At 42.7% G+C, this 11,088-nt stretch overlaps 1 pseudogene; it reads left to right on the top strand.

Moving 5' to 3' along the window:
• The first annotated feature begins 6,402 nt into the window (after positions 1-6,402).
• LOC147127730 (E3 ubiquitin-protein ligase TRIM35-like) lies at positions 6,403-8,706 on the top strand (annotated as a pseudogene).
• Positions 8,707-11,088: the final 2,382 nt, after the last annotated feature.

The raw sequence follows: 11,088 nt of genomic DNA, 5'->3' as shown, positions 1-11,088 counted from the left end.
GTTAACCAGGTTATCTTTTGCACATTGTTCAAAGAGATGAAATCACAAAAATGAAGGCCCCCATTTTTACAAGAATCGATAACCACAGATTTTCTAATATAATGTACATGGTTTTTCCACAGAAAGTTGAAAAATAACCGGTCAATTTTTTTGTGCAAGGGGGGTATGAGTGTGAGCGGTACTTATTTGCTAGCTTGTGCAGTTAATATTAGCGTTACGCGACGGAGATACTAGCTTGGGAATTTAATATAAGCGTTATGTGATGGAGACAACTTGGCTTCCGGAAGTGGGGGGGGGGGGGGCGAGGGGGGGGGTTGTTGCCCGGTGGATGGGGACCCCTGAGTTAATGCATTGAAGACCTGCTGAGACCTGTACATGCCCTTGAAAGTTATTGAAAAATGGCTCAAACAACTCGAAAAACCAGGTCAATCAGGCAATTTGGATGTGTGAAACATTGAATGGGTTGGAACTTGTGGAAACTTTAAACGATACAATGGAACTGAAATGTTTGTTGGAGGTACATTGAACAATGGAAATTGTGCGCATTGCCTTTTGATGCTACTTTCCAATTGCAGTGCCATGTGATGAAGTAAATGGTTTGGACAATCAATAGAAATGAAGTTTCAACTGGGTTAAACGGACTAGAGAGCCGAGATGGTCTCTGGTTTTTCAATAACAAGCTCAATTTGTTATTTTTTTTTATCAGGAAAATGATAATAGCTTGCATTTAAACTTTTATCAATTTTTTTGGGAGAGATCAGTACAAAACTAACGTGTTCAGAAACGCCTACCATTAATGAGCGATTTGACCAAACCACTCCCCTCCCTCCATGTCTTATGTGATGTCACGCGAGGGACCGGTTACATTTTGTCATTCAAAGTCGTTGTAAATAACATGGCTAATATTGTCAAAATAATGGTGATCAATCGGCCCCAAAACACGTGGACATCTCTACTTAGGCGCACTTCAAACTGTGAAAGCAGCACAAAACGATTTGCCTTTCCATGTCCGACCAAAAGAGCAAGAAATGAGCAGCCTACATGCAGCTGAGGTGCACTTCCATATCACATACATCGTTTCATGTCATAAGTCACCAAGATACTCAAAAACATTGCGTTCCGAGAAGCTTTTTCGTTAGCTGAATTGCTCATATCTAGTTATAGATTATATTTAAAGTGTTTGCTTGACTTACTTTTTCTCTGAGGTCCACCCCTGTGCGTGGTCCGATGCTCTTAAAGTCCAACTTTAACATTTCGACAAGCCGATCTGCAGGGCTTGTATTTATCCTAAGCTGACGCACAGAGGCCTGCCCACTCGCACGGCGCTGCCGCTGTATCTCTGGCTGGACAGAATAAAACCGTTCCCCGCAACGAGACCTCCTCTGTAGCAAACACGGTGCTGCTGTCTGGTTTACCGTTGACCTACGTGGCAAACACGGCTGAAAATGGACACGGAGCTTCTTGGCTGCCTAAACGGCGGATCTCCGCGAAGCGGAGCCCCATGTATTTTCAAAGTTTATACCTCCATCCATTTTCTCAAATCGGCCACTTATTAGCGATCACACGGCGCACTGGTGATGAAGAGCAGAATCTCTGGCAGAACACCGGCTACCGGCTGACCGGTGGCGGCGAGTGCATGACCGAGCAGCTCGTCCGAGACACAAGCTCACTCAACGATGGACGGTAAGAATAAGATCTCCTTCTGCTAACTTTAACTCTTAGCAATCAAAAGCTAATTCTGCCTCGACTAGCCACGGGAGCCAGCGGGAGCAAACAGACATGGCTGCTTGGCTGCCTATGGGAAAATAACAAAGCGTTTGCATCGCTAAATGTCCAAAAACTACAATCGTCACTAAAATTCATATGCACATTCCTCGTATAGTCCACTCCAACCGGTAATTTAAAAAAAAAAAAATCAGCACAATATTTTTGATTTTGTGGAGGTGATAGTGGTTTTTCCTCATAGGAGCTCACATTTGATGTGAAAAAAAATAAATATTGTGCCGCCCGCTTTTATATTTTCACATTTTGAAATGGACGAATGTGCAAATGAATTTTACTGGCAATTCATCACTTTCAGACACTAGGTGACAACAGAACATGACAAACCAAATCAAGGAACAACACGGATAACAATGCTTGCTCTCTGCGATGACGTAGACAGCCTGAGATGGAGAAAGAAAGAAAACCACGCCCAAAAAGTGGGTGGGCCAATTTACGGCTTTAGTCATCACAAAAAAGCCATCACTACATATTCTTTTATGGGGGTGAATTTTAGTGCTGGCATTTTTTTTTCATACAGACCTTTTTTATAAGTGTTGATGTTCAGCCCAAATCAAGTGTCACTTTAATATTCCGTCGGGAATAAAGCCCACCAAAAAAAGAATTTGTTGAATCACTGCATTATCTATTTCAATATTGATCAAAGTATTTCCCTATGTTGTTCAGTCTTCATTTGTCATGTCATCTTCCAAACCGCTTATCCTATACAGGGTCGCGGGGAGTTGCTGGAGCCTATCCCAGCCGTCAATGGGCGAAGGCAGACTACACCCCGAACTGGTCGCCAGCCAGTCGCAGGGCACACATAGACACTGTCACTGAGCGGGAATCGATCCCACGCTGCCCGCACACAACTCAGGCGTGTGTACCACTACACTATCAGCGGACCCCAATTTTCATTGATTTCAATTTTTATTTCATCCTATTTAAATGTCCATTTCATTCACGTCTTTATTTCAACATGCATGTCATGATTTAAACCTTGACTTTTTCCCTCATTTCTCGGTCTGGAACTTCTGGAAGAGTTTCACTCCTGCTGTATTGTCGTCTGTCTTGCAAAGCGGAGGGATTGCTGGAAGTTGGAGGAAGTCATATGCGCTCTCTATGCAAGATATTGAGTGGAGAAGGTTTGCAAATTCTGACCGCCACTTGACATCAGCCACAATTAAATGTTGAAATATTTGAATGAATATTAAAATGGTTAAGTATTAAGTATAAGCCAATTTGCGGCTTTAGTCATCACAAAAAAGCCCATAATTCACTACAAATTCTTTTAGGGAGGTGAATTTTAGTGCTGACATAAATTTTTCAAACAGGCCTATTATATAAATGTTGATATATATGTTGTATATATGATGTTCAGCCCAGTCCAGTGTCCCGGGCGATTTCAGACATATCTGGCAAACATTTCTATCAGCTTCCCAGGGTGTTTACTCAGAAGGAGATGCCTGTCTCCACAGACCATATAAGGATATAGAAGAGAATAAAGAGAATAAAAGGAGTTGTCTAAATGGCCTTATCTAAAAGGATTTAAAATTCCTGTAATAAATGTTAATGTTGACCTGTTAATTGGCACCAATGCATTCAAGTTGATGGAACCTTGGGAGGTGTTTAACAGTAAGGGTGAAGGGCCCGATGCAATCAGAACCTTACTGGGGTAGGGGGTAATAAATGGTTCAGGATCAGGCGATGGTGAAAGTGGTTGCCTTTTGATTCATGCCAACAGAAGAGTGGTGGACAGGACTGAGGAACTGTTGACCAGCCAGTAGAACCTTGACTTCATAGAAAGGTCCTGTACTGAGCAAAATGAAATGTCTAGTGAAGATAAAAGATTCGTACAAATTATGAATGACTCTGTCCGACTGGAGGATGGACACTAGTCCAACTACCTTTCAGAAGGAAAGACGCTTCTATGCCAAACAACCACTCAATGACTCTGCAGCATATCTGTGGTCTGAGAAGAAAACTTCAGAGGAATGAGAGATTCCATAAAGAGTACACAAACTTTATAACAGAGGTCATTAACAATGGTTGCGCTGAACAAGTTCCACAGAAGCAACTGGAGGGGACTAAAGGCAAGATTTGGTATATACACCCCACCACGGGGTATACCATCCAAAAGGGTGTCGCTCAATAGTCAAATTTTGCAAGGCCCAAACTTGACTAGCTCTTTGGTGGGCGTACTGATGAGGTTTCGGCAGGAGCGTGTGGCACTAATGGCAGACATAAAGGCTGTGTTTAACTAAGTAAAGGTGGCAAAGGAACATGTGGACTTCCTGCATTTTGTGTGGTCCTCTCCGAGTGCAGCCTGCTAGACTCTTAGGAAGACTGCCGAAGACAAAAAGGACATCTTTTCACCGAACGTGATTGAAACAGTCAACAGGAATTTCTATATGGATTCTATATGATCTTCTGAAAACTGTGCCCTCTGAACAGGATGCTGTCACTATGGCTAAAGATCTAAAAGCGATATGTAGCAAAGGTGGGTTCATTTTAACCCAATGGATCAGCAACAGCCGGAAAGTGCTCCAATGCATTCCTGAGGAGCTCAGGTCTGTAAGTCTCTGTGAGGTGGACTTTGACAGAGACAAACTGCCTGTAGATAGAGCTTTGGGTTTGCAGTGGTGTATTGAAAGAGACAGCTTCACATTCAAGTTGAAAATCAAGGAGAAGTCTTTCACAAAACGAGTTATATTGTCAATGAACAGCTCTATCTATGACCCACTCGGATTCACTAGCACCTCTCATTCTCGCTGCTATGACAGGACCTATGCAGAATGAAATATGATTGGGATGATCCAATACCTTCAGTTTTCCAAGAAAATTTGGGCATATTGCTGACAAATCTGGAAAGGTTGGCAGATTTACAGGTCCATAGATGTGTGAAACCTGAAGGCTTTGGGAGGATAGTTTCTGCTCAATTGCATCATTTCTCTGATGCAAGCAAAAGTGGCTATGGCACAGCTACTTACCTCAGGATGCAGAACATGAAGAATAGGGTTCATGTTGCTTTCCTGTATGGCAAAGTTAGAGTGGCTCCACTCAAGGCTGTTACCATTCCCTGCTTGGAGCTTACTGCTGCAGTTGTTGCCGTCAGAGTGAATAATATGCTTCAATCAGAGCTCGAGCTTCCATTGAAGAAGTCTTGTTTCTGGACTGACAGCACATCGGTTTTAAAGTATTCGATAGTAATTGAGTAATTCCGATATTGCACAATGGAGATACGTTTCTACAGCTCTAAACCCTGCAGATGCTGCTTCTTGTTGAATGAAGGCAGAAGGGCTTTTGAAACAAAAATGGGTTGGAAGCCCTGAGTTTGTATGGGAATCTGAAGAGATGTGACCAAAATCTCCCATGAACTTTGATGTTACTGCAGATGACCCAGAGGTAAAAGGGAACCTCAGGAACAATGCAACATTTGTCACCACAAATGCCACTTCTTAATTAATAAACTTTTTCTCAGATTGGCAAAGGTTAAAAGTTGCAGTTGCCTGGGATCATCAAGGTAAAACAAGCATTAATAAAACAGAGTAAGAAAAGAAAGGAGTTGGAGCTAGCTAATCCAAATACTGATGGAGCACCAAAAAGTCGTGTGTATCAATTAAAATTGTCTCAGTGTGAATGAAGCAAGACAGTCAATCACATTCAACAAAAACAATCACTCTCACCATATTCAAAAATAATGAATCACCAAAGTGACTCCAACTGATTTGGAATGAATTTCAATTCCTTCTCTCTTTATTGTAATTATTGATAAATTGGTGTTCGTCAGGTGGTTCCAACTGGTTGAAAGGTGTACCTAATATTATAGCCAGCGCTTGTGACGTCAAGTCAGCTGCTGAAGGTTGGCGGCGAGAAAGAGACATTATTTTTTAATCATAAAATTCAGATTCTGTTTTTCTTCTTAAAATAAAAATATATTTTTTAAAAAACTTTAAAATTACAACTGTATCATTATTATTATTATTATTTATTTTTTATTTTTTTAAACAACCCTAACCCTTTTATGGTCATGAAGTTTCACATTTTGTCCTTGAAATATTAATTTGTTATGAACTTTAGAATTGTAATATTAGGGCATTTTCTTTGGTAAAATTATGTTGTTTTTTATTGTAATATTGCTCCTATTTGACCATAAGAATTTGTTGAAATATTTCTGGTTTGCTTTGGATGAAACCAGTGATTTTGATGGACTCCACTTGCTACAAAATCAAAGTGCCGTTGGCTTTCTCTTGTTTCACACTCTACTGGCATACTGCGGCCATTTGGGCACTGTTTGGGCAAACAGGAAGTGGGTGACAGGAAGTGGGTGACTTGAGTAGGTCCCCCCTGCACTATGAGCGCATTGAAAAAGCTTCCTTTTGAACACGACGCAGTAAGTGTGAATATACTGTCGACTTGAGCGACTTCCTTAAATGACACTCCCTGCACCGGCCATTACCTTTCTTTAATGTTGCACTTTGGCACCTGGCTAATCTCAATTCTACAATAATAAAGACATACAGATTTGGTCATAACAAGTCCAAGTGTCATCAATTGAGGTCTGGCAACAAAAGCACCACTCCAGGAAGTGCACTTTGGACTTTTTGGGTACAAAACAATTCATGAGGCAGATGCGCTGCGGCTCTCCCAAAAGTGAACGTTGGAAGCTTCACAAGGACCATGGCAAGTCGAGTTGAGGACGATCTCCAATGTCTGTCCTGTTTGGACATTTTTAAAGATCCTGTCGTACTGCCGTGTAGTCACAGCTTCTGTCGTGCGTGTGTGCAGCAGTGGTGGAAGCAGAAAGGAGAACGATCCTGTCCAATCTGTAGGAAAGAGTTTAGTTTAATCATTGAAACATTGAACTGGGTCTACCAATAAACTTGGCCCTGAGGAATGTGTGTGAGGCCTTTTCACAAGCCTCAGTGGAGGCGGAGGAGAGTAGCAGCTTGTACAAGGAGAAACTGAAACTCTTCTGTTTGGACCCCCAGGAGCTTGTTTGCATCATCTGCATGCATGCAGAAATCCACGCTGGCCACAAGTCCCGTCCCCTCGATGAAGTTGTCGAAAGTCACAAAGAGAAAATCCAGGAAGGGCTGCGGGGCGCAAAGGAAAGACTGAAAGATCATCATCAGATAAGAGACAACTGCAATGAACAAGCGATGTACATCAAGGTCCAGAGGAAGCAGGTAGAAAGCAAGATTAAGAAGGTTTTCGAGGAGCTTCATCGCTTCCTGCAGGTTGAGAAGAAGGCCAGGTTGTCTGCCCGTGAGGAAGGAAGAGCGGAGGAAGACTCGGATGATGAAGGAGAAGATTGAGGCTCTCATGGCCGCTTTCCCAGACATCATCAGAAGCACAGAAGAGCTGCTGATGTCTGACCCCGTTTCCTTTATGAAGAACTTCAAGACCGTGACGACCAGAATCCAAGAGGTGGCCGACAAGCCCGAGTTGCCCACTCCAGGAGCTCTGCTGGACGAAGCCAAACATGTGGGCAACCTCGCGTTCGACGTGTGGGAAAGAATGAAGGAGATGGTCTCCTACAGTCCCGTCATTCTGGACCCAAACACGGCCGGTCCACGACTCAGCCTGTCTGAAGATCTGACCAGTGTGACTTGATAAAAAAGACTGCAGCGTCCAAATAATCCAGAGAGGTTCGAGTGGAACAATATGCTTGGTTTTGCTTTGGGCTCAGGAACACACACCTGGGATGTGGAGGTGGGAGATAACACACGCTGGCGAGTGGGGCTGGCGTGGGGCGGACCCTTGTTTGCCGCTTGACATGAAATCATGCAGCATTGGATTACTTGATGGTACCTACATAAACTTTGCTGACCTATTTGGATCCTCAAATCCGCCAGTGAAGACGCAGAGGATCCGAGTTCATGTGGACATTGTCGAAAGATCATTTTCATTCAGTCTTACAAACACTCAATTGTGGAAAAGGAATTCTGTGGATTGGCCACGTTTGTCTGACAACATGAAAATGTTTCCTTTCTTTGGGATATATGATAAAATTCTTCTGCAAAGGGCCAAAGTAGAGCTGTCCACATGTATTGGGCCCGATTGATCACCATTATTTTGACAATTTTAGCGATGTTATTTACAGCGACTTTGAATGACAAAATGTAATCGGTCCCTCCCGTGACATCACACAATGCATGGGGGGAGGTGGTGTGGTCAAATCCCTCATTAATGGTAGCCGTTTCTTAACACATTAGTTTTGTACTGATCTCTCCAAAACAGATTGATAAAAGTTCAAATGCAAGCTAATATCATTTTCCTGATTAAAAAAACATAAATTAAGATTGTTGTTGAAAAATAGACCGTCTCGGCTCTCTAATCCTTTTAACCCAGTTGAAACTTCATTTCTATTGATCGACCTTTGATTTTGTCTCCTTTTATGTATGCACGATGGCGTCCTCTTCAAGTTACAAAACACTTAATAATCCTTTGAAAGTCAAACATTTCATGTCCAAACCATTTACTTCATCACATGGCACTGCAATTGGAAAGTAGCATCAATTCAACAAACATTTCGGTTCAATGGCATGCCAGAATTTCCATTGTTCAATGTACCTCCAACAAACATTTCAGTTCCATTGTATTGTTCAAAGTTTCCACAAGTTCCAACCCATTAAATGTTTCACACATCCAAATTGCCCCGATTGGCCTGTTTTTTTCAAGTTGTTTGAGACATTTTTCAATAACTTTCAAGGGCATGCACAGGTCTCAGCAGGGCTTCAATGCATTAACTCAGGGGTCCCCATCCACCGGGCATCCAAAGCCTATCCTCTCACCCCTAGACTTCCTCCGTGCTACAACCAGTGTCTCCGGCCTCATCTTCGCTCCTTGTCTACTCTCCAGTGGAACCACCCCTTGGACTTTCTCTTGGCTCGAACCTCCTCCTCTGGACTCAGGACCCTCATGCACCCGACTAGTATGTGAATTCAGGTTCTCATTAAAATTTCTGTTGTGAACTCTTGGCCTGTTTTTCACTGCTTCTGGGTTGCCCGGCACATTTGGCTATTTTTTTAATCGCTGAGGCCCTAACAGTGAGCCTACAATGAAACTATGGAAGGATGTAGCAGGATTTATTCGTGATAAACTTACTGCAAATTTTATGTTTTATGAGCATGTTATTTTGGGTTATTTTGTAAAGAGCAAGAAAGATGACAGTAACAAAGTTTCGGTGATAAATCTGCTAATTATATTGGCATGGTTTTACAGACATAAATGTAAATTTGGAAATTACAAACCACATTTTCCAGTATTTTACAAGGATTTTGAATAGGGCTGCGCGATGTTGGAAAAAAATGACATTGCGATTTTTGGGGGGTTGCGATATATTGCAAAATATATTGCGATGTTAAAAATTGAATTTTCACCAGATGACTTGAATAGATTTGTTTGGAAATAATTTGGTTAACTCAGCATGACATCATTGTATTCATATACTATCGTTTAATCCAGACTAAGGGGGTTCATCTGTGAATGATCATTGCTGTATATAAAAGGGATCACAGAGGTCATGTCTCTGTAACATAATACATTATTTAACATTGTAATTCACACTTTAATGTAAACAGCAGCAAAATATTAAAAATATTTTAAACAAAAAAATTAAAAAGCAGGTGTACTAGCGTGGCACGGTGGTCGACTGGTTAGCACGTCCGCCTCACAGTTCAGAGGTCGTGGGTTCGATCCCGGCTCCGGCCTCCCTGTGTGGAGTTTGCATGTTCTCCCAGTGCCTGCGTGGGTTTTCTCCGGGCACTCCGGTTTCCTCCCACATTCCAAAAAACATGCATGGTAAGTTGATTGGATACTCTAAATTGCCCCTAGGTGTGATTGTGAGTGCGGATGTTTGTCTCTGCGATTGGCTGGCAACCAGTTCAGGGTGTCCCCCGCCTACTGCCCAAAGACAGCTGGGATAGGCTCCAGCACGCCCCGCGACCCTTGTGAGGAGAAGCGGTACAGATAATGGATGGATGGATGGGTGTACTAGCGTCTGAGTTGTTTACAAAAATATAACATTAAGATAAAGAAAAAACATTGTGAAACTGCAGCAAAGTTGTAAACAAATTAGAAAAAAAATATTAAAACTTAAAGAGCAGGTGCATTAGTCCCCTGAGTTGTTCACAAAAATATAACAATACCTAAAACGGTCTGTAAAAATATTGCATCCGTGATCTGTCGGTGCTGTTTGGACTTATTATCATAAGGGGTTATGCTGGCGTCTGTAATTGTTTTTCTAGTCGATAAAGCTTCACCTCGGGTCCCATTTCTTAGTTTGAACTGCTCATACAGGGGCTTGTGACGGCGATTGCAGCAACAACGGCGAGGCGCTGTTGGCAAAGGATGTTTTGTTGTTCTGAATGTTCCTTTTTATAGCCGAAATACTTTCATCTTTTGGATGTTGACTTTCTTTTGGGGACTAAATCCGCTGCCGCTTCTGCTGCTGTCGTCTCCTCGTCTGTTAGTGTTTTCAGAGCAGACAGCAGAGTGGAGGGGGAGGGGCCGGTGACTGATTGGAAGGAAGGAGGGGGTGAGCGAGACAGGCTGTGTAGCGCGGAGTAGGATCGGTAATATTGCTCGCTTTGGAGAGAGCCAAGATGGCACTATGAACAGACCTGACTTCGAGAGCAGTTATCAAATTTGATGATAAATGCAAAGAGACTGCTTTTGGAATTGCTTTACGCATATTTATAAAAAGTGATATCGCTTTAGCAACCTTTTGGCTCAAACAGTGAAACTTTCATCGTAATTTGAACCAGCTATGGCGAGCAGCACTACCGCGAGCGTGAAACGGAAGACTGGTCAGAAGATGGTGTTTAATTCTACAAGTGGCAATGCTACAGGTGGCGATACTGCAACAGACAAAGCGACAGGGGCTAACGTGTTGGTGGATTCTTGCCATGGCTATGTTGGAGACAAATTGAACATATCGCTGCTGTGCGACGAAGGATTCCCTTCGCTACCCCTCTCAGTGCCTAGCACCCCTGACAAGCAGCCGCTGGCGAAGAGAGGTAAAAATGCCGGTCCTGACAATGATATCGCTACTTTGTCAGTGTTGATTAACGCTAGGTCAGATGAACTGAAAGGTTTGGTTCAGAATGATGCGACTCAAAATGCAAGTATGCGAGGCGAAATGGAGGCCTTCTGCAAGCAAATGAGTGAGGTGAAGTTAAGAGTATCCCAGCTCGAAAGTACCCTCAATGGCGAAAAGGAGCATATCAACATAATAGAGGCATGTATCATCGACATGGAGAGGTATTCGAGACGATGGAACTTGAAGTTCCATGGAGTTAATGAGCAAGTGGAAGACAAAGA

Source organism: Filicampus tigris, chromosome 21 (genome assembly GCF_054856515.1).
Source record: "Filicampus tigris isolate MCC_2025a chromosome 21, RoL_Ftig_1.0, whole genome shotgun sequence".
In the NCBI taxonomy this organism is placed as follows: Eukaryota; Metazoa; Chordata; class Actinopteri; order Syngnathiformes; family Syngnathidae; genus Filicampus; species Filicampus tigris.
Note: the sequence above shows the minus strand (reverse complement) of the source record. Positions and strands in the feature narration are given on the sequence as shown.